Source organism: Carya illinoinensis, chromosome 4 (assembly GCF_018687715.1).
Source record: "Carya illinoinensis cultivar Pawnee chromosome 4, C.illinoinensisPawnee_v1, whole genome shotgun sequence".
Taxonomy (NCBI): domain Eukaryota; kingdom Viridiplantae; phylum Streptophyta; class Magnoliopsida; order Fagales; family Juglandaceae; genus Carya; species Carya illinoinensis.
Window position 1 is genome coordinate 10752901 of NC_056755.1, and position 7352 is coordinate 10760252.

Genomic DNA, 7352 nt, shown 5'->3' on the forward strand with positions numbered 1-7352 from the left:
AGAAAATCCGCATCATTCATTCGAAAGCGAGAACGATCGAACACTACTGTTGCGCTTTATGCTGAAAAAAATATTATATACCAAACCCAGAAATAGAGAAAGAGAAACAAAATGTAGATGAAAAAGCCCACAAACAGCATAGGGAAAGGGAATACGGAGATAAACCGCAAGAGAAACGGTAGAAATGGACCCTTTGAGTATGCAATTGGTTTTCAATCTTGTGCGAATGTCACATTATCTCACAACAATGGCTTGACAAAGCAACGCAAGGGAAGAAGACTTGGCCAATAATGCAATACATTGTACGTGAAAGTGAAATTAAACGGACTTCTATTGTGTATTTCTTTTTATTTCAATCTATTTAAAGTTTGACACAAGTGAGGCCGATTTCACGTGTTAAACGGACTTCTTGACATAAAGACAACACATGCCTTTAATGGCTTCCAACAATTATAGAGCAAGATTCTTGCACATGTGAAAAAGGAACAAGGTACACTCGACATATCTTTGTATTCTGCACCAAACAGAGGCTTGTAAGAAAGAAGATTTGGCTGAGTTTGGATACTATATCAGATATTCTTAACTTACTATTATTTATTATTTTATTATTATTTTTCATCTATTTTTTCTTATTATTTATTATTTTTTTACTATTATTTAATATTCTATTATTATTTTTCCATTACTTATTCACTATCCAAACTTAACCCGATTTCATGAAAATAGAAAATCCGCATCATTCATTCGAAAGCGAGAACGATCGAACACTACCGTTGTGCTTTGTGCCCCTTCGTTGTGCGAAAAAAATATTATATACCAAACCTAGAAATAGAGAAAGAGAACAAAAATATAAATGAAGAGCAATGCTACATGCAGTCGTGGAATTGCAAACGTCGTGCAATCGCTTTGAAAAAGAGTGGAGTCCACGATTAAAAAGTTAGTTTTTTTTTTTCATGTGGGTCCCATATTAATTTATTTTTTTCAAAGTGACTGCACGCTGCTTGCACAACTACGACTGCATATATCATTTTTCATAAAGGAAAAAGCCCACAAACAGCACAGAGAAAGGGAATACGGAGATAAACTGCAAGAGGAACGGTAGAAATGGAAATCTGAAGATAATAAGATAACGAAAACATGTTGGAAAATGTTACTTGAACTCTTCAAATTAAAACTTAAGGAAATAATTATTAGTAAAATTTTTTAAAATTTTCTTTAATGGTTAATAATTAATGTTAAAAAAATACTTAAAAAATAATTTAAAAAAACCACATATTTATAATAGCGATATGCCCATCAGTAAATGTTGACCGCGCATGCACTCGCACCACCAAAACATATATAGCACACCACAGTAGTTGAACTATCTCATCGTTAGAGTGGTGTACACTATAACCTATTTGGAAGGCTAGGATCGAACTTTCAAATTTAATAGGAGAGAGATGTCAATAATTGAAAGATGTATCAAGCGCAAGACACTTCTGATCGAAACTGTTTATTTATTTTCACATCTTCGTGATCATTTAATTATTTATTATCTCCGTGTTTTTAATTTTTATTTATATTAAAAATATTTTAAATATTTATCTCTTCAAACAGTAATATTTTTAAAATCAATACTTTCCTAACAATAATATTTTTTAAAAGCCATCCTTTTCCAAACGGTCAAATTTAGGAAAAAAATAGATCATCTCAATGGTGACATTTTTATCAAATTTCAACTATAAAAAATAATGTAAGTATAAGAGAAAATATAGATGATTGGATGAAGAATTTATTTTATTGGTCAAATAAAATATTTAAAAATAAATAATAACTTTTCATATTTAGAAATCTGTTATTCAAACGTCAAGATTTTCTCCCATAATAATCCGTTGAACGTAGAACGTCCCCTTTTTTAAGTTAGGTCCGTTTACTAAATTTTAATCAATAAGCAATGGGATCAATGCTCTAAACCTTAATGTTGACAAGAAAAAAAAGGGTAGGGTTGTGTTTACTCACGTCTCTGCTATCCCTTGTCTCGTCGCCATCTTTGTATGCTGATGGAAGATCAACGTGAATCACACAAACTACAGAAGGAACAGTTCTTCCATTGAAAAATATGAAGATCAACGTGAATCACACAAACTACAGAGGGAACAGTTCTTCCATTGCAAAATATTAAAAAAAGACAATATGTCTCTATTATTACTTTACGTCAAACACCATGTACAAAAAGAACTCAAGATTTGTAACCGGTTAATAAGAAATTATTTTAAAAGAAGAAAAATTATATATACAAATCCTAAATGTACTACTTCCATAAAAGTCTTTTATAAAAAAAAGTAGACTCTACTATAAAAAAAGAGTAAAAAATTCACTTTTGATTAATGAAATCTGTATTTTTACATAAGATTTATACAAGACGTGAATATTTGAGACTTGTATATAACATTATTAAAAAAAAAAAAAAAATAGCAATGAAGTTATGTGACGCCCCCAAATCCCCACGCCCGAACACGGGGAAATCGAGACGTCCGGATGGTGACAACCCGGGTCACCATCCTATCGATGAGTGTCAAGTGTGTGCAAGACAATATAAGTGTACAAAGAAACACGCAGCAGATAACGAAAGTCATAACTAAGTACCAGAATTTTTCTTAACGTAATACAAGCTGTTTAAAACATACATAGATAAAATATTACAAAAACACAAATACAGTTTTAAACAAATATAAAACATATCATCAGCAACCCGGCGGAGCCGCATCCTCGGGCTCAGCCTCATCCTCTTCGTCCTCTAACTCTGCACCAAAAGCTACGGAACCAAAAATGGTACCGCAGGTAAGTAAAACCCAAACACTACCAGATAAAAACACATAAAACTCAAACAAGATGCATGAAACATGCCCAATGCACAAATCCCATAAAACACAAGTTTTCCACACACGCCAAAAACCCATTTGGCCCAAAAACACAACCTTTCTAACTAACACGCCAAAAGTCACATTTGGCCCAATATTTCGCCAAAAGTCCATTTGGCCCAATACCACGCCAAAAGTCCCATTTGGCCTCTCAAACCATTATCCAATTTTAACCGTATGCACCATGACCTCCCCTAGGGGTCATCCGCACACCTTGGCTCCAGTGCCACACCGCAGAGTACCACCACGCATGTGACACCTAACGAGCGATGCCCAGTTCCGTGCCCCGCACGTTCGTAGCCAAACATCCTCTAGCCCTCGCCAGCGAAGGGCCACGGAGTCGGTGAGTAGAGCGATGCCCGGTTCCGCGCTCGGCGCGTTCGTAGCCAAGCAACCCCTAGCCCCCGCTCCCGTCGTCTAGCGACAACTCAGGGGACATCACTCAGTTTATTCCGCTCCCGAGTGACCAGAGGAGCTCCATCGAGATAATAACCCATCCCGGCTTGGGCTCGTGATACACACGCACCCGTAATACACTTACGCCAATACACAGGCTTTTCACACAAATCCACAAACACACGTGCATGCACCATGCAATGCCATAACAATGCATGATAAAATAATCAAACAACATAAAACAATTAAACAGGCAACTCCGTCCTCCATCCATCCGACCCCTGAAACTCCTCGGACTCAGTCCGGAATCAACAACCAACAACAATAAATAAATTGAATGAGCGATATATATTTAAATCTGAAAATAGGGTTTGGAAAATACTTACAGCGCTATATGGCAATTTTAGAAAACAAGCGGCGTTGCAAACGGCGGCGAAAAAGCAACGTCACAGTGAAAATTCACTGTGGCCATGGGTTTGAAAAACTCACTTTTGAACGGGGGCAAACTAGGACACGAAATTGATAGAGAATAGTCTAGGGATGGTTGTGAAGCTATTGGAAGTGGTAGTTGGCCGAGGGTGGCGGCGGAATCGCCGGAAATGGCCGGAAAACGCAAATCGAAAACTAAGCTCGTAGGAGCTATTCCGGTGGTCGTTGGAGGCCGGAAATGGGTGGGTTAGGACGGGAAGGGACCGGTGATGAAGTGGTGAAGAAATGGTGGCCGGAGGTGGAGCGACGGCGGCGGATCGGAGCAAAATCCGTGGAGGCTTTGGAGGGCTATTCCGGCCAAACGGCCGGCCGGTTGGGGCTGAGCTTCGGAGGGGTGGTGCGCCGGAGGGAGATGAAGAGAATGAGACCGGTGGCGAGCCAAATGGTGGCCGGACGGCGGTGGGCCGGCGGAGAGAAGGTTTCGGCCGTGAGGGAGAGAGAAGAGAGAGAGAGAGAGAGCTCGGGGGGGACGACGCGAGAAGCAGGAGGACAAAAAAGAAAAAGAAGAAAAAGAAAAAGAAAAGAAAAAGAAAAAAAGGAAAAAGAGAAAAAGGAAAAAGAAAAAGAAAGGAAAAAGGAAAAGAGATGTAGGGAAAAGAGGAGATCTAATCCTCATTCCGGGAAGCAAAACTAAACCGCCAAAAAGAGATTAAAAAATCACAAAACAACTAAAAGAAATAAAACACAACATCAAATAAATTAAAAACTAATTTTAAAACGCAAATAAATTAAAATAAATAACTAATATATTAATTAAAATGAAAACAACCATATCAGCGAAAATACAATCAAAATCGGGTCATCACAAGTTAGGCTTGAGATTGATACGGGTCACCACTCCATGTCCAAAGCCGCTTCACGCTCCATGGCTATAGTTTGGAAACAGGTGGACCAACTACTCAACGTGTCTCACCCTAGCCTTCAGATCGGCCTTTCTTTTGTTATAATTTTTTTATTATCATTCTCTCAACATGACATTAAATAATTAGTCAATAATTAAAATTTAATAAAGGCAATGATACACTTACAGAGATTCATAATCAATCAATGCAAACATATCAATTCATGGAAAATAAAATTCAATTTTATATAAGTATCAATCATGTAATGTAGAGTTTTAGGTTAATTATTTTTTATACAATAAATAATTTATATTCATTTACGAAAATTATTCAACTGCAGTCTTTTTTCATTTTGTTTTATAAATTTATATAAAATAAAACCTTTTTTTTAATAATAACAAACATAAGCATGCATATTGTATAGTAATATTCAAATAAAATTTAAACAGATTATATGAGTTGTTTGCAACTTAAGAGGACTGACCCGTTTATTAATTTTATCTAATCAAATCGATCTATTTTAATTGGAACTCATTTATATCAAACATAAACCCATTTATTTCATGTTGTATTCATGTTGAGTTGTTGACTACGGTTGGCTGGAGAGCTGTTCTTCCTGGATGCTTCACAACCATTTATTGCCAAGAAGAGTTACAAATACTTGTGATAAGCTTGTGTATGTTGGCTGGAGTATTTCACATACAAATTATTCAATTATGTCTCTTATTTTTTGAATATTTTTTCAATTACCTATTGGACAAAAAGTACAATGAGTTGCATAAAAGTAAATCACGAATTCAAAGGAACATCATATCTTTAAGAGTTCTAATAACATGAGTGCGACAAGGACATGCATTACCATGAAATCAGCAAATATATACGACAATAGAGTGAAGAAGAAAGGAGATCTTCTTTCTCATTTGTGAAGGTGAGGGCAGGGAATAGCAAGTAGATGTTTGGCTCTAGAAACTATAAGGCCAAACTCCTTGAACATGTCCAACTCAAAAGGTAGCATGTTATTAGGAAGGTCCCAATCAAAGCAATGAACAAGCTGTGCCACCACGAGTCGAACTGCGGTTAGACCCAACTGTAACCTCGAGTAGCCTCTTCTTCCAGAGCCGAATGGGAGAAGTTGGAAGTCACTTCCCCGGAGATCAATGCTACTCCCAACAAACCTTTATGGTTGAAGAACTTCTGAGCATCAGTCCAAACACTTAGGTCTCACCCAATTGCCCATACGTTTACTAGCCACCTAGACTTCTTAGGGATGTGGAAGCCTTGGATAGTGCTGTCCTTTGTGGCCTCATGAGGTATCAATACAGGTGCTACTAGATGTAGCCTCATGGTTTCCTTTACAACCATGTCCAAGTATTCCAGCCTATCCAAATCTGATTCCTCTACCATCCTCTCCAAGCCCACTACATCTTCCAGCTCCTTTTGAAGTTTCTTCATTACCCTTGGATGCTTGATGACTTTTGAAATTGCCCATTCAATTGTTGTTGCAGTAGTGTCCATTGATCCTACAAGCATGTCCTGCAGCAACATCATTCTCAGGAAATTAGTAATCAGCAAAAAATTTGAATCAAATAGTATACAAGTTCAATGAATGATTATGAAAATTATGGCCTTGATATTGGACAGTTCAACGCGGTACTTGGAGTCTTCAAATCCCTTGAAGTTTAACATGACATCAACAAAGTCCTCAATCTTATTTTTATCTTTGGATTGGACATGATCGTCGATACTTTTCTCAATAAAGTCATCAAATATCTTACTAATTGCCTTCATGCATTGTGTCAGCCCTTGAAGGTCAAGGGGGCCAATATAAGGAATGTAGTCACCAAGGTTAGGAGTAGCACCTAGATGCATACCCTTTTGAATTACAACCTTAAATCCCCTCTCATCAAAATCCTTATCCATGTATTTCTTCACCAACACCATAAGGCAACTCATATCCGCGCTGAGGGATGAGACCTTGGCACTGAGATCAACCACAATACAATCACATGTAGCCTTTTCAATAAACTTCACCAGTAGGCCAAGCTCTTCTTTCCTCATGGATCTGAAAGAATTGATTATGTGGTTGCTAGGCAATTGAAGGGTGCTCATCTTGTGAATGTTGCGCCAATGAGGACCATAAGGAGAAAAGTACAAGCCCTTTTGCTCATAAGAGATGTGCTTTGCAGCCTCACTAGGTGGTCTACTAACAAACACAAGGTCATGAGCTTTAAGAAACACCTCAGCAGCTTGGGGGAAGGAGACAAAAATGGTGGGCACAAAGCCTAAGCGCAAGTGCATGATGGGGCCATATTTTTGGGCTAGTCGATGAACATCTCGATGAGGCAATTCCCCAAACATATGAAGATTCCCGAAGATAGGCAAGCCTCTTGGACTAGGAGGTAGTTTCTTAGTCTTGTTCATCATTTTCCATGTCCATTCTCGCAGGAGATAAGCAAACATAACCAACACTAGTATTGTCCACATCCAAGCCATAATAGGCATGTTTCACTGAGATGTTGTTATGGCTACAATATCTTATCAGTATTTATCCATGACATGGAAATTGCATAAAAGAATAAAAACAAGCTTGAGTTAACTTCAATGTCCTAAATACTATTAAAAAAAAGTTTGAACGGAGTTTGAACGGAGATTTATTGTAGAAATATCTAGCGAGAATGGAGAAATGTTTGAATGGTATATATTCCGGTCAAATGGTGACAGA

At 37.6% G+C, this 7352-nt stretch overlaps 1 pseudogene; it reads right to left on the minus strand.

Annotated features, from left to right (window-relative positions):
* Nucleotides 1-5546: 5546 nt before the first annotated feature.
* LOC122306736 lies at nucleotides 5547-7123 on the minus strand (annotated as a pseudogene).
* Nucleotides 7124-7352: the final 229 nt, after the last annotated feature.